Here is a 25,695-nt window from a genome sequence, read left to right as displayed (position 1 = left end):
CTCAAAGAATGGTTTATAAACCTCATATGAGTTCTCTCCAGGAACTTGTCAGGTGTTTGGATTATTTCTCTGCTCTACCAGGAGGAGAGCTTAGAAACGTAGGTCTGGGAGAGCTGCACTTGAAGCAAAGTCCCTGAAGATTTTTGTCTCCTGCCCTTGATATCTCCCATTCCAAAGAAATAACTATTTTGAAGTGTACATACATGATACACATACCAGTTTATCTTTGTGAGGCCAGAATATACAAAGGTTCTGGATTATAATCTGTGGGAGAATTGTGCTTAGAAGCACATACCTATGAAGGTCAGAGTTGATGGGTAAAGCAGGGTAGTTCCAAGCAGAACAGTTTGAGGACGGCCTCTGGATGTGAGCTGAACTCTTAGGTTCAAATAGAATATGTTAAGGACAGGTTATCCATAGTGGAGTTGCCTGGCTTCCTCTGGATCGATGTAAGTCAAAGTTAAAATAAGCCTTTTCACCCTAGATTTCTGTTTAAAAAAATCGATTTTATTGTTGCTTATTTCAGCAAATCTGTTTGCAGCATCTTCTACCTCCTATCCCCCAAAGCATTCCTCAGTTCCTTACTTTATTATGTAGAGAGATGCTGGCCAGATTGAATAGTAGTGGGGCTGAAAGCCTGATAAACATTGATGAGAATACCTACAGAACCTACCACTTACAGATCTTAATCCTCTTCTATTCAGAGAGGCGGATACCATAAATATTTTCCATAAATGAGTAATATGCAAGTTATGATTTGACTGCCATGTGGGGCTAGTCTTTTGTTTCAAGTATTTATAACCCTCGTAGGGAACTGAGTAAGACCTCTTACCTAAGTCTGGACTAATTAAGATAGAAAACCAATAAAAACAGGGTAGTTAGCACAACTAGTGCCATCTACTGGGTGATTACTATATTGTTTCAGTAGTTTAGGAATCTGGCTTAACGTGGGGGAAAAGACTCCATTATTCCATTGGATAGGAATTTTTGATGGTTTAAGCATCATGTGAAAGATCATTAAGGAGAAGTAGGGCTATCTGTTTAATTCTAATGTATGAACAGGCAACACTGACGCTGAAAGTAAATTCCCTTCACTAAAGCAGGTATATTAAACCCTGAACTGCCCCTAAAGCTACAGAAAATAGGGGAATTGTTGCTAAGTTTTGTATGCTTGTTTCTTTTGTCAATAATACTGGTGGGAAATGTAAACTGTTAAAAATACCTTTGGGTGGGTGGTGGTTTGGTAAAAACAGTTGAAGTAGAACACGAAACTGCCCTTATAAATTTTATTCCTTTACTAGTGGTATCTTGTCAAATCCTGGCCAAGTGACTGCTGTTGTTCTTGGAGTTATGTTAGCTTTGTAGGACATAACCTGTTTTAAATGCCAGAGACAATGTGCTTTGGTGAAAAGAACATGATTTTGAGCTGAGGCGCTCTTGGTTTGAGTCCTAGATCTACTATTTACTGGCTCTATTTTATAATGACGATCAGGAGCTTCATTATAAAATGAGGATATTGGGGCTCTATACTGGCAGGGCTGTGAGAACTATGTGAGCTAATGTATGCAAAACATCTGTATCTAGGGCTCGACGTTATGTTCTTTCCCCATGAGCAATGGAAACGAGGCAAATACGGGTCATTTCTGCATGCCATTAGTAGGAGACAATTTTTTCTATAGTTTAAAATCTGGAATATTAAGCAATTTGTGTAATTGCAATTAGGTTTTTTTTTTTAAACAAGCTTTTACAGTCTTTTCTGGGTGCAGAAAAGTACGTTTGCTGACAATTTACCACAATTACCACGAGAGCATGTTGGGTTGAGTCTTCATCACAAAATCTGCCCGATAGCTGAGTACCCTGTGCTGTTTTTCCATTCACCTTTGCCCAGAGGGTGAGGGCATGCTTGTGAAAGTGTAGGGGAGGAGGAAGGATGTGTGGGCCAGGGTTTGTGTCGGGGAGGAGGTCAGTGGCCAAGGGGAGAGCAGAGGGTACTGGAAAGATCTCTGTGTTCCCAGTGACAGCCCTCAGGATTGCTGTGTGTCCAGAGTTTGCTGGTTTGCTTCTGATAAAGCATTAGGTAACTTTCCCCAACGTTTCATGATGAGAAATTTCAAACATGTTGAAAGAACTGTTGTGTAAACATCTGTACCCACCAGAGAGATTTTATCATTACCATCTGACTATGTTTGTGTTCATTACATCCACCTATTCATCCTATTCTATCCATTAGTCCATTTTTAATACATTTCAAGGAAACTGCAGACATCAGTGCACTAAATGTTTCTCTATGTCAGCATGCCTGTTCACTAAAGTTCAAGGTTTTGCAGTTTTTAGTGTAAAATTTACAAAGAAATGCACAAATCTCAGGTGTACTTTTGTGAGTTTTAACGAATGCCTGTGCCACCCATGTAACTCCAACCCCTGTGAAGGTGTAGGACACTGTCATCACTCCAGAAACTTTCCTCATGCAGCTTCCCAAGCGGATCCCCCTCCCCATGGCCCCAGTGGCAGTCACCTTTCTGATATTTTAAAAACCACTCTTAGCTTAACTAAAGGTAAAAGTCTCACACGTACCAAGGCCAGCTCTAGATTGCCTCACTGAGTTATATAACTCCAGTTTCAACCATGCCAGAGTACAACCAAAGCCGGCACCCTCACACACCTCACAAATGTAATTCCATGACCTTGGTATTTTTTATTCTGTGTCCTTGTTTCAATTTAGCTCCAGCACTGCCCTTACTAATACCTTTGTTCCCCTCAAGATTTACATCTGACATCCTAGACTCTTGGGGTAGAAACTGCTAGAATGGAGACCAGCTGAGCAGGTGGACTTGCAGTCCTGTGAGTGTGGCTGGGAGGAGTTGGCTAGTTGGAACATACCACTCTGCCCTGAGCAGCTCTGAGTCAGGGGTTGGAGGGGGAGCCCCTGGCAGCACATGATATGAAGTCCTCTGGGATGGAGTGCCAGGACTAGGGCTCAGCTATTTAGCAGATTTTGAGCCTAAAACTCTGATTTTTCTTAAGGTATGAACTGACCAGAGGTGTCTTCTGCTCCGTAGGCTTCTGCCTTTTCTTCTCACAGGTAGGGATTCAGAATTGGCATACTCAGAAGTGTAAAACTCCTTGCCAAGTGAAGAGCCCACCACTCCCAGTCTATAGGGAAGCATCCCTGAATGAAACACACTAAAGAAAACACAATTGTGCATTCTTTCCCATTTTGTGTGCACGTGTATATGTCAACTCATATTAATCACTGCCAGCAAATCTTTTTCTGCATTAAGCTCCACATTTCCCAGTCTTAGGTATTTTCCTTTTTTCATTGCTTGGTCTTTCCACTTCTTCAATGGATGACCCATAATTGATTGCACACTTACTGTATGCCAGTACTATGCTAGTAAGTTCCCTGCATTATCTCATTGATTGTATTAAATGACCCTGTGAGGGAGGTTTTGTTATCCTCAGAGATTACCGATGAAAAGACTAAGATTTAGGAGGACTGAGTAATTTGCCTGAGATCACACAACCAGGAATTTGTACTTTCAGCTACCTAGCAATATGGAAACTGGGAGGCTCCTGCTGACTCACTGGACAGTGTGGACAGGAGATGGGGTTTGAGTTGGTTTTAAAAGGGAGTGTGAATTCAGCTATAGGTAGAGGCAGAGATGGAAACAGGAATACAGAATTTAACTAATTCACATTTTCACTTGGAATTAGTCATACTTTAAATGTCAACTGAATACGCACCCAATTCAGGAAATTTAGTCTACAACACAGGTGGTATCTTGATAGGGAAACTGGACTAATTAGATCCCCTCCTCCCAACACACACAAATATTAGAAAAACATGGGTGAATTCCCCCATTATTTGGAAATAGATAAAACTTATTCTAACAATGGCTCAAAATCCGGAAACATTAAAGGAAAGTTGCATGGTTAAAAAAGCATGAAGACAAATGATAAATTGGAAAAAAAATATTTGTAATTTATATCACTGACAAAAGGCTAATAGTCCTAATATATAAAAAGCTTGTAAAAGTAGAGAGGACCAATCACTCATGAAAAAATGGACAAGAAATATAGGCAGTTCACAGAAAAAAATCCAAATGGCTCCTAAGCATATGAAAAGAATGCTCAACCTCATTCTTATTGAGTGATGCAAATTAAATCGCCATGGAGATACCATCACTCACTTTTAGACTGACAAAGATATAAAAGTTTGAAAATATAGTCTCTCTATTGGTGACACGATGAGAAACAGGCACTTTTGTTTGTAGTGGGAAGGAATACAAACACTCTAATCCCTAGGATCAGGAGGTTGGGGATTTGGAAATTTTACATTTGAATTTGCCCTGTGACCCAACACTCTTTTCTCTGTCTCTGGAGATCTGTCCCTGTTGGCAGATTGCAAATGACTGCTAGGATACCTCTGCCTTTATGTGTATCTTTGGGTTGTCCCCGGCTTCCCCATGACAAAGGGCTTGTCTGGGTACCCTAGCACAGTAGCAAAGCTAATGCAAGCAGGAGACTGAAAAGTACTTGTGCACTGGGGCTTGTTTTCTCTTGATGTGCCTGCAACCCTGAGAGTGCCACAAGACCATATAAATGAGTGCTAGCTAGCCTACCAGAGAGTGAGAGGCCACTCGTGGCATCTTGGCTAGCAGCTGACCAACCTGCCGACACGTGAATGAGTCTACCTTGGACTATCCAGTTGCACCTGAGTTGACAGCTGACTTCAGTCATATGAGTGAGAACAGCAGAAGGAAGGATAGGGCTGAGCTCTGCCAGAATTGCTGACCTACAGAATATTGAGCTCATAGATGATGTTGTTGCTTTTTGCCGCCAAGTTTTGAGGTAATGTGCTATAGATAGCAAAAGCTAACTGATGCAATACTAAAGATACTCTGACAAAGAAATGAAAAGACATGTTCACTGGAGCATTGCCTATCATAGCAAAAGACTGGAGACAACTCAGATGTCCAGCAGTTAAGGGATGGTTGAAGACAGTACAGTGCATTCACTCAGGGAATACTAAGCAACCGCAGTAGAAGTCTCTCCACATTTATGAAGTGATTTTCAGGATATATTGTTAAGTGGAAAAAAGCAAAGTACAAAATAGTACATAAAGTGTGCTACCTTTTTTTAAAGAAAGGGGAATGTGAATATTATTGCTTTTATTTTTAAAAATGGAAGAATTGACAGTGAAAAATGATTTCTTAAAGGAAAAGGAAGATGTGAATAAAAGCTAGACTGCACTAAATATTCTTTGTTTTGTAGCTATAACTTTAGGATCATGGAAATGTTTTACCTATAGATGTATACACACACACACACACACACACACACACACACAAAAAATCATGAGAAGACCCCAGCTGAGCACCTGTTAGGCTCACTGGGAGGCTGGCTGAGATGCCAGCAGAACTCACCGGGAAGCCACCCATTTGGGTGCTGCCGAAACTCGCTGGGAGGTGAGCACCCCTGTGCAGCTCCTGAGCTCTGGCTGCCTGTGACTGCAAGAGCAAGCAGGGGAGAGCACAGTGGAACCTGGAATAGACGCCCCTTCCTCTTCCAGCGTCCCTCGGATGTCCCCTGACGACAAAGCTTAACATCTTGCCAGCTGGCAAACGAGAGATGTTTCTAGGGTCCAGCTCCAAAATCACACATTGGAACAAAGAAGGATGGGTTTGGAGCTGTAGAGTGTTAAATTGATAACTGGCACACATACTGAGGTATTTATAGATGAAATAATAGGGTGTCTGCAATTTGCTTCAAAATAATCCTGTGAGTGGGGGTATAGATGAAACAGGATTATTCCCGTGTCGATAATGGTTGAAATTAGGACTGGCATATAAGGGTTCATTATACTCGTCTCTCTACTTTTTATATATGTTTTTCTCATATATACCTGAAAATATATATGATATTTGTTTTCTCATATATATCTCATGTGTATCTCATGTATATGAGACAAACGTATAAATGCACATGCACGTGTGTGTGTGTGGATAAACATCCCCTACTCATTTTCATTATAAAAGAAGTTTTAAAAAGTGATTGTGAACACGTTATCTGTTCCTAGGAAGCTTATACTTTATACTGTAATCTAACAATCTAGGGCTGCTAGAATTTGGGAGAAGCCAGCCATCAACCATATGCAGTCTGAGTATGCCCTGACTGGGAAGAACAGAACTGTCACTCTGGCTGATGAGGGGAGAGAAAGGGATTTTCCTCCTATTGGAAAGTTTGCGGTGGGGCTAGGAGGCCAATGCAGGTACCAAAATTGTTCTTAACATTGAAAGGGGCCAAAACATTGCCTTAAGTGAGTTAATGTGTGTCAGGCACTTAAATCAGTGCTTAGAGTGTTCTAAGGGGTATGTAAGTGTTTGTTGTTGTTATTATTTCATGTTAATGATTTTCCCATCATCAGCTAACCTGAAATATGCCCTCTGCTGTCAAGGCCCCCTCCTTCCCTCCTGAGGCAGTATCTTCAAGACTCCATATAACCCAGGAATTCAGACCTTGAACTCTGACTAGGACTCAAGCCTGTCTTGTTTTCCTCTCTTTCTTGCTTTTCTAGGGGAGAGGCAGCCAGCAGTCCTGGTTACCTCAGCAAATGCAGCAACGATAGAGATTACCAGCAGTGCTAGGGATAGAAGGGTGGCGATGGCAAAAGTGCTGGTCACAGGGAGGACAGCAGAGCCTTCAGCACACAGCAGGGTCCTGGACCAGGGCAGGGTGCTGGTGGGGCCCCGGAGGAGCTCAGTGCCCACAGAGACACCCCTGCAGGTACCTTCAGGGGCACAAGGAAGTAGATGAGACATCTGGCCACATGGCAAGGGTAGGGTTGTAGATGCCCAGGGGTTTAACAACGAGTGGGATGAAGCTGATTAAACCTTGACTGGAGATTTGGAGGGCGGGCAGTGTGTTTCATACACTGCCACCTCGGTGGTGGTGGTGTGTGCATGTGTGTGTGACACTAGCATGCATATGTACATGTGTATATGGACATCTTTTTGCATGCAGCAGTGGCAATAGGAGATTCAAGCCCCTAGTAAAAAGGAGTCAAACTTCATATTTAGATTAAATAGACAAATATGTAAACATTGATGGGTAATCAACCTGATACACATTTTTTCCCTCTACAGTGGAGTTACATTTCAAACACATACACATTTAATTTATGGGAATTCAACTAAAAGTGTTTGGCTTAGCAAACCAACAGCCTACATAACAATAAAAACAAGATAAAAGTGAGAGAAAGACACAAATATTCATTTTAATAGTGCATCCACCATATCACCAACAACTGGTGCTCCCCTGCGTGGTCTCAGCTCTTGTGTGATTCTCAGAGAGGAGCATCTTGCTTCTCTGTGGGATGCTAGCCCTTAAAGACATGGTTTTGTTTTGTTTTTTTTTCTTAATAGAACATGCACTCTAAATGCAAACCAGCTACCTCATTCAGAACTCGACGAAGAATACCAACTTCTTACTCTCTTTCCTTACAAAATTAGAAAATGTTGAAAATTATATTTTTCATTTCACTTACATGAAGTGGAATCATTGAAAGTGATATATATTCCTGAGTAGGGCTGTATAGACAAAATTATGCATCCCAAATTAGTTTAATGGAATAACAAATTTAGCTGCTACATGATTTTATTTTACATGCTGACTTTTGACCCTATCCCTGCGTAAAATGTGGCTCCTCTGTATGACTTATCACATACACTGAATCAAAACAGATGTCTCATTTGTAGGTGTTGAATCAGTGTTGCACAAAGGGTGTGTCAAAGTTCAATATTTATCATTTTGTTTCATACAAAACAATAATAGGTCCTTAAAAGCAGGATGGGTTGAGCATTGAAAAGTGAAGATGAAGTTTAAATGTAGCATTTAGGGAAGGGCCAAGGGGCGCCGAAAAACAACCCTTTTCATGTCTCAAAGGACTGAATGGTAACAGGTAGAGGTGCGGTAGAGTTGCCACAAAGACATGAACTTGGCTATGTAAGTTGCAAAACCCAAGTCTGGTTTACCTGGTCTTATGTGACAATGTGAATATTATAAACTGCTTATCATATTTGAGCCATCTGTGCCCACACCCAGCCCTACATTGTAGCCATGTTGTGTATCGGCGTGAAGTACCCATTGATCCAAAGCCATCTTGCGGCCACCCCTCTGTAGGACTGTACTTGCTCGTGATTCTGCCTGTTAACTTCCCCGTTCTTCTTCTGTACTCTTCCTTGGGATTATCAATTCTTCTGGGGATTCAACTTGCCTGGATTTCTCGTTCTTTGGAGGCAGAAGAGCCTCTTGGGAAGTGAACTCAAGCTGGGGCTCTGGACAACCTGCTGAGACGGCCTGATGTTGTGTTTTGCGGGGGAGAGGAAGCTGGTGGGAAAGGGTAAGAAACTTCCTGGGGGGAAAGGATCTGAGCATGTGGAATGTGACCCAGAACAAAGTCTTCGTCATCAGGGCTAAGGGAGGAAGCTCTGAATACAATGCAGCGACTGTTCCCAGAACATGTCCTTGGCTGGATCCTGGGGAAGGAGAGAGTTGCAGAGATAAGGGGGAAATGCTGATGCACTATATTGTTACCACCTTAGGGCACCAGCTGTTGCCGAGATTCCTCTAGCAAGGGTCAGACACCGCTAAGGCCAAAGGACAGAGCTGTCCGTTATCTTCAGTACTCACCGGAGGATTCAGGGGGTTGCCTACTGGCAGAGTGTGTATTGCTGGGCTCAGGGGTTAGTGGGGGAGTAGGTGCATACCCAGAGAAATGGTGGCCTCTGGGTTGGGGAGGGGGGCTTCCTAGAGCTCTTAGGTGGCGGAACACTTCCCAGGGAGCTGGAGTAACTGCATCAGCCCTCCCGTGTGGGTTAAACTCAATATTAACTCTTTGGGTTCTAAGTTTTTCTAGGACTTCAAATTATCTCCTTACATATAGTATGGAATTATATGGCTTTAGAAAGAGTCGTTTCAAATGTATTAATGGGAAATAAGTTTATTATGCTCTAAAACTTTAACTTGTCTCATCTGTGGATAATTCAATCCTCTTGTTATGGGGCAGAAGTATGAGGTTTTGGCTTTCCTGTTGTGTATTCTTTAGACTTTGGAATGTTAATAATGTAATTAATTTTTCAAAATAAGAAAATACTTTTGGAAGATTTCTCAACAATTTTCAAGAATGGTTTGGGAAGAAAGTCTGTTTTCTCAGTTTGTTTTATGTGATTTCCACACAAACCTCCTAAAGCAAAATCAATATGCAATAAAATCCTGGAGCTGGTGCTGTCAGTTTCTCACTATAAGTATATTAGATCAAATCCCCTGTCCTACTCATGTATTCTCCCTACATTCTGTTTCCAGGTACACTTTAGAACATTGAATGCAAAAACGTCTCACTGCGTGTCATTTCTATCTTGCACCCCTCTTACCTCTTGCACTTTTTTTTTTCCTGCTTCCAGGAGAAGTTCTGCAGAGCTGCATGGTTTTTTTTTTTTTTTTTTTTTTTTTTAAGATTTACAAGAAGGAAGGAGGGAATGTCAGTTACAAGAATGATTGGCTGCTTTTCCTGATTATAGGGGAGGGAGAGAAAAAGACGTCAGCAAGCAAGGCTTTATCCTCCGTTGTTTAATTCTTATCTCCATCTTCTCTCTTTCAGATTGGTGTCAGGGCTCATCACAGTTCCAGAGGAGGTTGACCTGACCATCAGCAGGGCTACTTAGAGGCCTGGTCCTTCGTCACAGCAAGTGAGCTTGGGCCCAACTCTGAATCCAGCCACACAAACACTGCCTGTGAAGCACTGGCAGGTCAGTCCACTGGTTTCTCTTTTCCTTTCTTCCACAATCGCACACAGAGACTTGCTTCAAGCTTCTAGGAATTAATAAAGGAAAAGGCAAACATTAGCCTATCAAGATTCTAATTAACTTTGATGTGCATTTATGTGTAAAGTTGGATGAGTCACTGATTTTTAATAAATGGGAGAGAAAAATCTTAAAGATTAATGTATTAGCTGAGAACACAGAAGTGAGAACTTTGATGCTTGCTTAATTCTTTTCCCCAACCCACGTCATTTGGAGAAAAAAATATCAAAGACCTTTACAAAAGGGGGACAGGAAAGGGGATTATGCAAATTAAAAGTTCACAGGATTAAATCATTACTCTTGTGCAAATGAGCTTCTCCTTCATGTGCTTTTCAGGAGTGTTTTAGGGCTGCATTTGCTGAGGGTCCATTCCCAAGGATAATGAAAATTGGAGGCATGGTGAAAAAGAGACTGATGAGAAATTAACTGGTCTTTCTATGTATTACAGAGTTCTAAGTATTGAGTTTTCCCCCTCCTCCCAACTAGTCCAGACAGCTGTCAGAAACCTAGACCAGTATGGCTACCTTTTCAGTTGTCCTTAGAGTGGTCTAAGCTCTTCATTAGCTTCAGGGTCATTGCTGTCCTGCCTCCTCTTCTGCCCTGATTTGGGGACTAGGGCAGAGTGAAGGTTTCTGACTGCTAGCAGAAACTTCTCACTCTTGGGTGCAATGGTTAAAATCAGAAACTCTGGGGGCTCTGAGGCCACTCACTTTCCCATTTGATGGAATGTTCCAGTGTTGTGTCATCAAGGTTAAATAATTTAGCCTAAAGCTCTTTTGGGCCTGATAGTAGACAGCTACAATATATAAAGATACATTTTCAGTTGTTGTACAGATTAAGTATTCAACTTCTTCCTAAATGGTAAACTGACATGGTGATAGATATGAAACAATGCACAAAGCCTTAGTGTGTTTGATTAACCTTGACTATATATGCTTCCATAGCTTAGACAGCCTACTTAAACAAAATTGTAATTTCACAGCCATACCAAAAAAGTCATTAATCTTTTATCATTTTATAAAGTAAGAACTTAGTATATATTTACTGATAATAAGGGGACATATGTAGGTTGACATAATTTATTGAAACTTCATTTCACACTTGAGTTCTGTGGGCAAATATTTATAAATAACATCCTGGGATGTACATATTTCTCACCTGTCATATTTTTTCTTAGAATGAATTCATGAGACTATATGCCACAGAGACTGCTGAGAGAAGTGACTAATAGTAGGAAAGATTTTGAAGGCTGACTTCTGGCTTTACCTCTTATTAGCTGTGCAACCTTGATTAAGTCTTAACAGCCCAATTTCTTCAGCTCAAAGACAGAGATAATACCGCTTCATCCTAGAGTTCTATGTTAGATGAAATAACGCCTGCAATGTACACAGGCCAGTGTTAGGCAGGTAGGAAAACACTTACTAGCAGAGCTGTCATTCCTAGAAACAGAATTGCTGGGTTAAGGGTGTATATATTAAAAATATTGATACAGATTGCTAAAGTTAATCTTAAAATTTGATTATAAGGTTGTAGGACTCAATGAATAGGATAGTAAGGGACAATAGGGATGCCCATGAATGTAAGAATATGTCCCTAGTATTCGCTTGTTTGTTTTGTATCTGTTCTCACTTCTGATAACAGCATTTTGATTTTCCTTGGGAGAATCACATTTCCTCCATTTTCAATGCATGTAGTGCAGCGGGGCTGACCCAACCTGTGGCTTTAGCAGGGAGCAGGAGTATATGAGACAGTCCTGGGTAATCACGACAACATATCCCCCTGCGACAGTGATTGGTTCAGTAGTGGGCATATGACTTGAGCTGGCCCACTAAGAATAAGAATCCAGCCTAGCGTGTTTATTGATACTGTTGGGAAAGTGACACTATCTTTTTTGCTGGGGTTGCTAAGACTGAAGCTGCTGGTGACTATCTTTCCTTTTATCTGGAAAGAATCTACTGGGGTATAAAGCATGAAGACATGCAGAGCGGAGATGTGATATGTTCATGTTTGAATACTTGGGTATAGCTATGTCACATTTTGAGTTACATGAGTCAAAATATTCCCTTTATTGCTCAAATCACTTTGTGTTGGGTTCTGATTGAAAGGTGACTCAACCTGACAGATCATCTTATGTCCCTCAAGGTCACATCCTGCATGAGAAACAAGCAGAATTTCTATCACGTTCAATGTCAGAGACATTTATGTTCCAGGAAATTTCTGAATGTTGGTAGGTCACAAGTCAATAGGAGTTATGTGATGCTTGTCTGAAGTTGTCATTGAATTAAGACCTACACTGGACAGGTTTAGGCTTCCTTCAAAAGTATGACTGCAGCTATTGATACTTGTTGATTACCTGGTAACTAGCCATGGTTCTGTGAAAGTATGTATGTGTCTGTGAAGGTAAATACAGGGAATTTTTTTTTTAAAGTTGAATGAGTTGTTAAAATGAAAATCTGCAAACTGTATCTATTGGGGTTAATTTATGAGACTTCTTTCCTATAGGTTTGCATTACAAAACATAGGCATTGTCTGTGTTTGACTTTTTCATTTGTCCACAGTGAGTATACACAGGCTGAGACACAGGGTCATGTTGAGGGGTCACAGAAGGCGAAGCCAAACAGAACATAAGGACCAAACATGGGAGGACTTTGAGCACTGGTCCAGAGCATTTGCACTTCATTCTTTGTGCCATGAGGAGTTCTTAAACATTTTGAGAAAGTTTCTAGAAAATTAATAGGGCAATAATACGCAGATGAGAGGAGAAGAGAGGAGACAGGAAGCCAGGAAAGGAATTACTGGACTATTGCAGTAATTCAGGTTGAGATTTAAAAAAAACAAATGGGGCAATGGGAGTGGAAAGCAAACAATGGATGGAGGAGACATTAAAAAGGAGGAGTAAATAAGACTTAGCCACCTTGAGAATAAAGGGCAACAGAGAGAGAAGAGTCGCAAATGAGCTTTTATCATTAATTTTTTAAAAAGATAAGTTAGTTTGGGGAACTGATTTTGTTTGGTGGAAGAGCTGTGGGTTAGATAATGAATTTGGTTTTAAATTTATTTGAACTCTTTTCGATTTGAATTTCAGTTCTCTTGGAAGTTGAATGTAGTATGTAGAGTGGGAGGTAATGATGAGGCAGCCCTGAAAGTTGAAAACTGCTCTCCCAGAGCTGTATTTAAAGAGAAGTATGAAAAGTAACCTTAAGAGCAATAGTCTTTATCCATAGCCTGTGACTGTGTTAACTCATCCAAAGAAAGAGTGGCTCATTAGGAAGGGGGTGATTTGGTAATGAAGTAAATATAATGGTGAGCCATGAAGACAAAGTTTGGCAGTGTCCAAAAAGCATCGTCTGGAATGGTCTGAGGCCTTAGACAGTCTGATGCAATTGGCAGATATGACCCAGACTGTTGCTGGATGGTTGGACCAGGCTATTTGAACCTTATGGCACTTCATAATTTGTTCTAATTTTATGCTCACCAAATCAACCTTCTAAATATAATTTCACTCCCCACATGGTTTCTATGCTGGGAGGAAAACTCCTTTTGAGTAGCAGCTCCTTTTTCATTCTCTGTCATTAAATTGATATTCTGGGTAAGAAGCACACACGTCAATTATGAGTGTCCACAGTGTTGAGTCATCACCTCATGAACTGCCCAACCCCGAGGCACAGGCAAAACTGGTCTTTCCCATCTCTAAGGCCAAGGGCCATCTCTGCTGGGTGGTGAGCTGCTGGGTCAAAGCCTCGTGGTAAGTAGGTAGCTGACCTTCCCCAGTCTGTTTTGACATTTCTATGATCTCTTCTCCTCAAGAGTAGATACTCCCTGACCCAGAACACACCAGGCAACAGAGAATCAACAACAAGGCCTTAAATCTGCTAGAAGATCTGTCACAGGCTGGAAGAATTAGTAGCTGGGACATTTTTCCACTTCAGGAATTTTAAGGCACCACCCAAATTCTGTTTTCTTTGTTTAGTTTTGTATGTGTGTGTGTATGGCGGTGTGTGTGTGTGTGGCATGTAAGTGTGTATGTGTGAGATCATAAAAGTTACTCTTAATCATTGTAGAAAAACAATAATGAGGAAACAAAGATGAATGAAAACAAGTTAATGCCCCTACCCAGAGGGAACCATGGTTTGCATTCTGGCATATTTCCACCTAGGAAATTTCTTTTTACTTTTAATTTATACGCAATTTAAAAACCTTCCTTATGTGGTTCCCAATTCCACTGTAGATTAGAAGTAGCAATTTAAAGAAGGGGAAGAGAAAGAAAAGTCGTAAAAAGTAGATACAATTTGTTAAAGTGCTAGTGTTCTGGATCATTTCATGGGCCATAGCCATGCACAGCTCCATACTTCCTGGGGTTGGTCCCTGTATTGTAATTGGTACAATAGTAAATTTTCAGCATGATGATCTGAAATCATAATCAAATGCTTAATTTACGTTTGGTACACTTCTGTTAATATTAGAAGGTATAAAGAATACACTTTTGAACTATGTCATTCAAGCCAGTTAATATGTATGAGTGAAGTAAACCTTTAGCTGTCTGGAAACTTGATTATACAGAATTCTTCTTTTTCTACAGGTTGCAAATAGATAAGATGTAGCTAAAACTATTGGTTGCCTCCCTGGCATCCATCCCACCCTTCTCCCATTAGTTGGCAGCTATACTTTCTGTGGGATTGATACACCTCTTGCTCCAGAGAAAGGCGGTGCTTGGCTTAAGCTAGTCATGATAATTACGTCCCCTTGCCCCAGTAACTGATTCAGGAAGGAACCTGGAGCTGTGGCCTATACCAGCAGTTCAAAGCATTTCTCTGGCCACAATGACCATTCAGAGGTCGATGCTGACCCCAATTCATTGGTCAGGATAAAGCCATTGGCTTCTGTTCAGTGGCTGCAGAAGAGAGGCCTTCTTCTCCTGTAATCTGAGATGTACATTTGAGCTCTGGAACTTCTGCAACCATTTGTTACCATGAGAAGGTCCACCTGAGGATTTTTTTTTTTTCTAAGGCAGCAGAAGAGATGATTTATTGTATACATGTTACAATTGAGAACACAACTAGTCCAGAATGTCACAGGACCAAGAGAGACTGTTTTGGTATGAGCAAGGTGGGCCTCTCAGAGGTGGCTGTAGCAACAGGATGGCTATGGAAGTTCTAGACCCACTGAAGCAAGTTCCAGGCAGTAGCATGCAGTCTAACAATGTGTACTAGCATGCCTGGCCTCCTGCCTTCCACATTTCTGCTCTTGTGGCCTCTATGGGTACACAAGATAGTGGTTTACTTGGACCTCTGACTTATCTTTTTTTGTTTTTTTCTTTTGGGCTTCAGCCTGCACATTTGCTTCTTCCTCTGTTTGGCTTTCATGGTGTGGAGGTTTCTAAGAAGATGGTGCTAAGGCCAATAGCCTGCCTGAGTATTAATGTGACTCACGGAAGAGGGCAGAACTGAGACAGAGAGAAAAGAAGCCAGAATCCTGAAATTCACTCTATACGTGGGCTTGAACAAATGATTTTCATTTATATTTAAGCTATTTTGATTTGCATATCCAATACTGTGCTTTGTTGGAGGTGGAGGTAAGCCATTAACACATAAATGTCCAGAAGTTCCGCTAAGGGCATGCATCGAATGTTCCAGACACCAGTCAGGGCTGGGCTTGAGTCACAGTTAGGAAGAAGATAGCATACCACACAGGGGCTGCTCAATAAATAAATGGTTGAGTATGGTTGGAGTAGTCAGAGTGGGTCAGGACTTGCTAGGAGTAAAGAGAGAGAGCAGAGGCCTGAAGACTCAAACTCCAGTGAGCACAGGAGGAAATGTTGGAATGAGTGAAGGAGCCACTGAAGAGACAGGGAGGGAGGCAGCCTGTTGTCCCGTCATTGTGCCTAATGAGAGGAAAGTTTCCATTAAGAGCTGGTGGTCTACAATGTCACATATTTCAGAGGTACAAAGATAATCAGTGAACGAGATGAACTTCGTGATTTGTAGGTGAGAGGTGACTTGGTGAGATGCACAGAAACAAATAGTAAGTGACTTTGAATTTTATTCGATTTGGGATAAATATGGTGTAAACGAAGTTTCCCAGAGACTCTGGCCCAACAGAGCATAGAGTCATAGTGGCAGACACAAAATGGATTTTCTTTGGTTCTGCTTCTATTTTCTTGTAGAAAAATCCAGAGATTTAAAAATGCTTTACACATTTCTGGGGGACTCCAGGGTGCTTTTATGTTTATTACAAACCAGTAGATGCTAAGTGGTGTTCACCATTTTCCTACTGTCCTCCTCTGGCTCTCTAGGGGGAGTGGGGGGGACAGGGGATATTGGCAAGGGCACTGGACAAGAAAGAGAAGTGACTTCTAGAAGACCTGCCAGCCACCAACCACTCTCCACAGCTCGTGGCATTCAACTGGGAGTATCACTACCATCAAGACATAGCTAGTCCTTAGCCCCAGGGCTCAGAAGTCTCATTTTGCCAGCACCCGAGAGAGCACAATTAACCCGGCTCTCAGAGGCTCGTCTCTTATGCATGAATTTGTCAAACTTCAGGAAGCACTCTAACTGTCAAGACATGAAAATGCCTGGATTGGCAGAAGGTTGGTGAGCGAGGAATCCAAATATTAGGAGTGATTTGATTCAAGAAGTGTCCCCCAGCTGGGACAGATTGAAGCACTCTAGGGATAATGTTGCCAAGAAATTCAGAATTTTAGTGTTCAGTCGGAATTCCTTTTCCTCTAGGTAATACTTGCATAGTTATTTGTCAACATTTTCTTCCCCTGGGATCCCGTTTTTTTTCCCCCCTGCTCATGTGGCTGATTATCTTCTATTCATGTGGTTCTTCTTTCAAACATAAGCCTGATATACTTGATTAGGATTCTACTTACAATCAAAGGTCCGTTCTGCCTCCTTGAGACTGCTCTCAGTCACCTTGATTGGAGCTTTGTGTTCACAAACATTCCCTTCCTACATTTTTAAAGACAGCCTTTGAAGTTTATTCTCATAGCTGAAAATGTGTATCCAGTGACTTTGATATTTTCTAGTTTGTTCATTCATTCATTCCTCATCCTTTTATTCACTCATTCATTCCACGAATATTCAATGTGTACCTACTATGTGTCGGGTATTGTGTTAGATGCTGGGATAATAAAGACTTGTAATACAGGGGCAGTTTTGCCCTTCCCAGTTTCTGATGATGAGTGCTGGGAGATAGTTCACTCTAGACTCTGGGGATGGTGACAGCTCCTGCTGCTATGGGAGCCCAACATTGATGCCTATGGGAGTGTCCATTGATGTCCATCAATGATGGTCAGATTTCCTTGTTGATGTCTCCACCGCCTTAGTATCTAGCATTAGATACTGCCCGAGGGGGTAGTGAGGCAGCTGGGTCTGTCCCTAAGTCTGGACTCAGGGCAGCCAGGACTGTGAGAGCTTTCATAATATACATTGAAGGTACAGTCTTCTGATGCAGCAGAGGCTGATAGATTCAATGCTAATCACACTGCTCTCTTGAACTTCTATTTTAGCATTTCTCACTCTTTCCATTCCCCCCTCCCAGTTTTATTGAGATATAAAAAAATAATTATTGACACATTGTGTGAGTTTAAGGTGTACACTGTGATGATATGATAGATGTATATACTGTGAATGTATATAAGGTTGGTCACAATACGGTTAGTCAACACATCTTTCACCTCATATAATTACCATTTTGTTGTTGCCGTGAGAACATTTAAAATCTACTTGTATGACAACTCTCAAGTGTAAAATACAGTATTGTTAATTGTAGTCACCGTGCTGTGCATTAGATCCGTGGAAGTTATTCCTCTTATAACTGGAGGTTTGTATCCTTTGACCAATATCTCCTCATTTCTTTTACCCCCTAGCCCCTGGGAACCATAGTTCTACTCTCTACTTCTATGAATTTGGCTTTATAAAATTCCACATGTAAGTGAGATCAAACAGTATTATTCCTTCTCTGTCTGATTTATTTCACTTAGCATAATGCCCTCAAGGTCCATTCATGTTGTTGCAAATGGTACGATTTCCTTCTTTTTTATGGCTGAATACTATTTCCATGTCTTGGCTATTGTGAATAATGTTGCAATAAACATGGGAGTGCAGCTAACTCTCCGAGATAGTGATTTCATTTTCTTTGGCTATGTAACCAGATGTAGGACTGCTGGATCATATGGTAGGGCTATTTTTAATTTTTTGAGGGACCTCCATACTGTTTTCCACGGTGGCTATATCAATTTACATCGCTATCAACAGTGCACAAGGGTTTTTTTTCTCTGAGTCCTCACCAACACTTGTCTCTTGTCTTTTTGATAATAGTCTTTCTAACAGGTATGAAATGATATCTCATTCTGGATTTCATTTGCATTTCCCTGATAATTAGTGATATTGAATATCTTTTCATGTACCTGTTGGCCATTTGGAGGTTTTCTTTGGAAAAATATCTTTTCAGGTCCTTTGCCCATTTTTATTTGGAGTTTTATTATTATTATTACTTGCTTTTGAGTTATATCAGTTCTCTCTCTATATATATCAGTTCTATATATATTTTCAAACTGTATACATATATATAGTTTGTAAATATTTTCTCCCATTCCATAGGTTACCTTTTCATCTTATTGTTTGTTTCTTTTGCTGTGCAGAAGCTTTCTAGTGTGATATAGTCCCACTTGTTGATGTTTGCTTTTGTTGTTTGTGCTTTTGGTGTCATAACCAAAAAATACTTGCCAAGATTAATGTCAAGGAGTTTTTCCCCTATGTTTTCTTCTAGATATTTTATGTTTCAGGTTTCAGATCTTGTGTTTAAGTCCTTAATCTATTTCAAATTAATTTTTGTGAAAGGAGTAAGGTAGGGGTCCAATTTCATTCTTTTGAATATGAATATCTAGTTTTCCCAACACCATTTATTGAAGACACTATCCTTCCACATTGAGTATTCATAACTACTTTTTCAAATATTTGTTGACCGTATGTATGTGAGTTTATTTTCAGGCCCTCAATTCTGTTCCATTGGTCAATGTATCTGTTTTTATGCCAGTACCATACTGTTTCAATTAATCTAGCTATGTAATATACTTTGAAATCAGGAACTGTAATGCCTCTAAGTTTGTTCTTCTTTCTCAAGATTGCTTGTACTATTTAGAGTCTTTTGTGATATACAAATTTTAGGATTATTTTTTTCTGTTTCTGTGAGAAGTGCCTTTGAAATTCTGATAGGGATTGTAGTGAATCTGTAGGTTTCTTTGGGTAGTATGGACATTTTAATAATGTTAACTCTTCTAATCCATGAAGGATATTTTTCCATTTATTTGTGTCTTCTTTAGTTTCTTTCAACAATGTCTTATAGTTTTGGGTGTATAGATTTTAACTCCTTTGCTAAACTTATTCCTGAGTATTTTATTGTTTTTGATGCTGTTGTGAATGAAATTGATTTATTTCTTTTTCAGATAGTGTACTGTTAGTGTATAGAAATGAAACTGATTGTTGTATGTTGATTTTGTATCTTGAAACTTTACTGAATTCATCTATTAGTTCTAACAGTCTTTTGGTTGTGTCTTTAGTATTTTCTATATGCAGTATTATGTCATCAGCAAACAGACAATTTTACTTTTTTCCTTTCTTATTTGGATGCCTTTTATTTCTTTTTCTTGCTTAATTGCTGTGGGTAGGCCTTCCAGTACTGTGTTGAATAGGAATGGTGATAGTGTGCATTCCTGTCATGTTCCTGATCTTAGAGGGAAGGTTTCAACCATTCATCATTGAGTATGATATTAGTTGTGGGCTCATCATATATGGCCTCTATTATATAAGGTATGTTCTTTTTTATCCACTTTGTTGAGATTTTTTTTTATTTGAAAGGATGTTGAATTTTGTTGAATAATTTGTTTTGCATCTGTTGAGTTGATCATTTTATCTTTCATTCTATAAATGTGATATACCACATTCATTGGTTTACATATGTTGAACCATTCTTCCATCCCAGGAATGAATCCCACTTGATCCTGGTGTATGATCCTTTTAATAGGCTGTTCAATTAGGTTTGCTAATATTTTGTTGATAATTTTGGCTTCTATATTTATCAGGGGTATTGGCCTGTAGTTTTCTTTTCCTTTCATATCCTTTGGCTTTGGTATTAGGGTAATGATGGATGTGTAAAATTAGTTTGTAAGCATTCCCTCCTCTTTGTTTTTGGGTAAGATTTTGATAAGGATTGATATTAATTCTTCTTTAAATATTTAGTAGAATTTGTTCATGAAGCCATCTGGTCCTGGGTTTTTCTTTTTTGGGAGGTTTTTGATTACTGATTCAATCTCCTTGCTCATTGTTGGTCTGCTCGGCGTTCCTATTTCTTCATAATTCAGTCTTGGTACGTTGGATGATTCTAGGAATATATCTACTTCTTCTAGGTTGTCCAATTTGTTGATGTATTCATAGTAGTCTCACAATACTTTGTATTTCTGTGCTATCAGTTTTAAGGTCTCCTCTTTCATTTATAATAGCATTTATTTGAGTCTCTTTTCTCTTTTTCTTGGTTAGTCTAGCTAAAGGTTTGTTAATTGTGTTTATCTTTTCAAAAAATCAACTTTTAGTTTGGTTGATCTTTTCTGTTTCTTCTATTTCTATTTAATTTATTTCTGTTCTGATATTTGTAATCTTTTCTTTTTTTGGCTAACTTTGGTCTCACTTTGTTCTTTTTTCTAGTTTCTTAAGGTGTAAAGTTAGGTTGTTTATTTGAGATCTTTCTTTCTTTTTTTTTTAAATGTAGGCATTTATTGCTATAATCTTCCTACCAAAAACTGCTTTTGCTGTCTCATAAGTTTTGATATATTATGTTTCCATTTTCATTTGTTTCAAGATATTTTTCATTTCCCCTTTGATTTCTTCTTTGACCCATTGCTTGTGTAGGAGTCTTGTTAAATTTCCACATATTTGTGAAATTTTTCAGTTTCTTTCATTACTGATTTTTAGTTTCATACCATTGTGGTCAGAAAATATACTCAGTATGATGTTAGTCTTTTTAAGTTTGCTAAGGTTTGTTCTATGACCTAATATATGATCTGTCCTGGAGAATGTTCAGTGTGTGCTTGAGAAGAATGTGTATTCTGCTGCTATTGAATGGCAAGTTCTGTATATGTCTGTTAGGTCCATTTGGTTTAAAGTATAGTTCAAGTCCAATGTTTTCTTACTGATTTTCTGTCTGGAGGATGTATCCATTGTTGAAAGTGAGGTATTGGATTCCCCTACTCATATGGTATTGTTTTCCATTAACTCCCTTTAGATATCTTACATGTTTGCTTAATATATTTAGGTAATCTGATGTTGGTTACATATATATTTACATAATTTATTATTATAAATTTTTCATAAATTAACCCCTTTTTTCATTATATAATGACCTTCTTTTCTGTTGTTACAGTTTTTGACTTAAAGTCTATTTTATCTAAGTATAGCTTTTTCTATACTTGTTCTCTTTTGGTTTCAATTTGCATAGAAAATCTTTTTCCATCCCTTCACTTTGAGCCTAAGTGTGTCCTTAAAGCTGAAGTGCTGAAGTGAGTCTTTTGTAGGCAGCAGATTGTTTGTTTTTTTAATCCATTCAGCCATTCTTTGCCTTTTGATTAGAGAATTTAACTATTTTACATTTAAAGTAATTATTGATAGGCACGATAATGACATATTGTTAATTTTTTTTCTGACTTTTTTAATTCCTTTGTTCATTTCCTCCTCTCTTGCTGTCTTCCAATGTGAATTGATAATTTTCCATACTGGTATACTTTTCTTCCTCTTCCTTTTTTTTTTTTTTTTAAGATTTTTTCGATGTGGACCATTTTTAAAATCTTTATTGAATTTGTTACAATATTGCTTCTTTTTTTATGTTTTGGCTTTTTGGCCCCAAGGCATCTGGGATCTTAGCTCCCTGAACAGGGGTTGAACCCACATCCCCTGCACTGGAAGGCGAAGTCTCAACCATGGACCACCAGGGACGTCCCATGATAACCTTTTCTTTATCTTGTTTGTATTGACTATAGGTTTTTGCTTTGTGGTTACCCTGAGATTTACATGAAACATCTTACAGGTATAACAGTCTATTTAAAGATTATTGCAACTTAACTTCAATTGTATACAAAAATTCTACCCTTTTACTTCCTCCTCACCTTTTATGTTTTTGATGTCATAATTTAGGTGTTCTTATATTGTGTACCCATTGAGAAATTACTGTAGGTAAAGCTATTTTTTAAAGAAATATTTTTTATTATTTTTTAATTTTTTTGAATTTATTTATTTATTTATTTATTTATTTATTTATTTATTTATTTATTATTTATTGGCCACATTGGGTTTTCATTGCTGCCACAGGCTTTCTTTAGTTGTGGTGAGCAGGGGCTACTCTTCATTGTGGTGCAAAGGCTTCTCATTGTAGTGGCTTCTCTTGTTGCAGAGCACAGGCTCTCGGCGAGCAGGCTTCAGTAGTTGCAACATGGGCTCAGTAGTTGTGGCTCATGAGCTCCAGAGCACAGGCTCAGTTCTTGTAGCCCACGGGCTTAGTTGCTCCATGGCATATGGGATCTTCCTGGACTAAAGATCAAACCTGTGTTCCCTGCATTGACAGGTGGGTTCTTAACCACTGTGCAACCAGTGAAGTCCCAAAGCTATTTTTAATACTTCTGTGGTTTTACCTTTACACTTGGGTTAAGTGATTAATATACCACCATATTATAGTATTGGAGTATTCTGAATTTGCTGTGTACTTACCGTTACCAGTATGTTTTATATGTTCATATGTTTTCATGTTACTAATTAGCATGCTTTCATTAGAACTTGAAGAACTCCATTCAACATTTCTTGTAAGGTAGGTCTAGTGTCATGAACTCCCTCAGCATTTGTTTGGGAGTCTTTAGTTCTCATTCTGAAGGACAATGTTTGCACGGTAAAGTGTTCTTGGTTTAAAATTTTTTTCTTCTAGAACTTTGAATATATAATTTCACTCTCTTCTGCCCTGTGAGGTTTCTGCTAAGAAATTTGTTCATAGACTTATGGGGGTTCTCTTGTAAGTGACAAGTTTCTTTTCTCTTGCTGCTTTCAAAGTTCTCTCTTTGTCTTTTATTTTAGACAGTTTTATTATAATATTTCTTGGAGGAAATCATATTGGGCTTAAATTTTGGGGGAAGTTTTGAACTTCATGAACTTATATGTCCAAATCTCTGCCCAGTTTGGGAATTTTCTCAGCCATTATTTCTTTAAATAGCTTTCTGTCCCTATCTCTCTCTCATCTCACTGGCATGCCAATAATGCACAGATTGTTTCTCTTTATTTTGTTCCTAAGATCCCATAGACTTTCTTCACCCCTTCTCATTTTTTTCCCTCTTTCCTCCTCTGACTGGATAATTTCAAATAATAGTTTCAAATGGATAATTGTTAAATTGTTTATCTTTGTTCATTTATAGCTCTCTGAGCATCTTTACAGCAGTTATTTTGAATTTTTTGTCAGGAGATTCATCTATCTCCATTTTTGGGGGGGTCAGTTTCTAGAAGTTTACTGTGCTCCTGTGGTGGTGTCCTGTTCCCCTAATTCTTCATGATCCCTGTAGCCTTGCATAGGTGTCTGCACATTTGAAAAAGCAGTCACCTCTTTCAGACTTTATAGACTAACTTTGGTATGGAAAGAACTTCGCCTCAGGGTGGGTACATACTGTAGCGTGCTGCAAACTGGGGTCTAGGGGTATAAGTCACCAAATGTGGGGTCTTGTGATGATTCTGAGTATGGGGGAGGTATAATGTCTTGTTGGCTTAGGCTACTGGGGTCCAAAGCATTGACAACTGTGTGGTCCTTTGCAAGCACTGCAGGGGTTCTGCAGTGGCTGTAAGGCCTGTTGGGGTCTTTACCAGGGCAAGGCATCAGTGGTGGTCAGCACTGATGTTGTGCATACACTTGACCATGGGGCTGACTTCAGGTGCCTGTATAGTGGCAGGGGCTGGATGCAGACATACTGGGGCCAACTGTGGGTATGCTAGTAGCTATGGCGGCCCTGGCTGCCAGTATGTACTCCGTATGGCTGTAGGGTATCCCCATGGGTGTGCATATGGTAGTGAAGGCCAGTGATGGGAACTGGGCCAGACTCTTGCAGGTGCACCACTGGAGGGGGTAGTCCTCAAAACACACGTAGTTGTGGGGGCCAGCTGCTGGGGTTCTAGGCTGATGTCTTACACTCACACAGTAGCAGAGGCCAGTGCTGGATATCAGTATAGATCCCAGCTCTGTTGGGGAAGTGGGAGAGAAGGGTTGGGGAGGGAGCAGACAGAAAGCTGGTGTCTGAAAATGGAAAAACCTCTGTGGTAAGATCTGCAGGGGGCCTGCGGCAGCTGTGCTGCCTTGGTTTCTTCAGCAGTGGAAGCTGCTAGGGTCTTCTGCAGAACTGGTCACTGGAAATGTGCTCTGCATCCCTCCCCCTGCTTCATGGCTCCCACTGCATGGCTGATTCTGTTAGCCTCTGCTCTTCTTCCTTGTTTCTAGCCATCTCTAGATGTCTCAGCTTTGTTAGTCTCTGGATAGGGTGAGACTGAAGACGGTCTCTCATGAAGCACCCTGAAAGTCTGGGGAAGTTGGTCACTCAACTTGTTCTTGCTTTCCTGGTGAGAAGTGCTCTTTTGAGCCAGAGAGTTCCCTCTTGCTGCTGTGCAATATCAGCCTGGAGGATGGGATGATGTAGGGAAAATGAAATTATTCTTTCTTCCTTTTTTGTGTGTGTGGTTATGCTCAGAAGACATTTTGTTCCACTGTGTTGCTGAAGTTTCTTAAGTGGACTTCTAAGCTCTCCCAGAGCTATTTTTGTTTGTGGGTAGTTGTCTAATTGTTGATCTTTGTTGGGGGGTAGAAGCTGGGGTCTCCTGCTCAACGGTGATGGTGACATCACCTGCTTTCTCACTCTTTTATTGTAGCCCTTTTATCTAGGACTCACCACCCTCACCCCTACCACTAAATTGTGCATCTTAACTCTCCCCTTAGAATGAGTTTTTTTTGAAGACATTTTTTTTCTGCTGCAAATAGACTTTTAAAAAAAAGCTTTTTATGGTTTATTTATTTATTTATCCTTTTACTTGTTTATTTTGGCTGTGTTGGGTCTTCTTTGCTGCGTGTAGGCTTTCTCTCATTGTGGCACGTGGGCTCAGTAGTTGTGGCTCACAGGCTCTAGAGCGCAAGCTGAGTAGTTGTGGCACACGGGCTTAGTTGCTCCAGAGCATGTGGGATCTTCCCAGACCAGGGATCAAACCCATGTCCCCTGCATTGGCAGGCAGATTCTTAACCACTGCGCCACCAGGAAAGTTCCTGCAAATGGACACTTGATTTGCCTCCTCCAGATATATGAAGACACCCTAAATCCCTTAGTAAGCAAAACTTAAGGTAAATTGATATATTTATAACAGATTATGTGTATATATATATACACACATATATATGTTCTATATATACATATAGAACAGTAGTAATCCAGGGCCTAGTGAAGGAATGTGCACAGTAAGAAGGATGGACAAGAGGGAGGGAATAAAAAGGGGAGGAAAATGAAAAGGAAGGAAAACGGAAGAGGAGGAATGGAACAAAGAATTAGTTCTAGTGCAGAATTCAAGGAATTGAGTACATAATAAATCCTTAATAATTTAAGATAGGAGGAATGGGTAGAAGTAAGCAACAGTTTTAGAGATTCTGATACATTATTTTAGAGTATATGTTATATAATCTAGACTATATAAAGGGGAACAAGGTTATGATTGCCAAGATACAAAGTAACTGGAATATACAGCATAATATTTAAAGCAAAATCTTCAAATAC

General features: G+C 39.8%; 1 long non-coding RNA gene across 1 annotated transcript in view; it reads left to right on the top strand.

Moving 5' to 3' along the window:
- Positions 1–8,150: 8,150 nt before the first annotated feature.
- The window catches only part of LOC130858100 (uncharacterized), a 35,076-nt gene continuing 17,531 nt past the window's right edge, over positions 8,151–25,695 (top strand). The window contains exons 1-2 of the long non-coding RNA XR_009054993.1: positions 8,151–8,401; positions 9,659–9,806. This is a non-coding gene — a long non-coding RNA (uncharacterized LOC130858100). The remainder of the gene's footprint in view (positions 8,402–9,658; positions 9,807–25,695) is intronic.

This window comes from Hippopotamus amphibius, chromosome 8 (genome assembly GCF_030028045.1).
Source record: "Hippopotamus amphibius kiboko isolate mHipAmp2 chromosome 8, mHipAmp2.hap2, whole genome shotgun sequence".
NCBI lineage: Eukaryota > Metazoa > Chordata > Mammalia > Artiodactyla > Hippopotamidae > Hippopotamus > Hippopotamus amphibius.
Note: the sequence above shows the minus strand (reverse complement) of the source record. Positions and strands in the feature narration are given on the sequence as shown.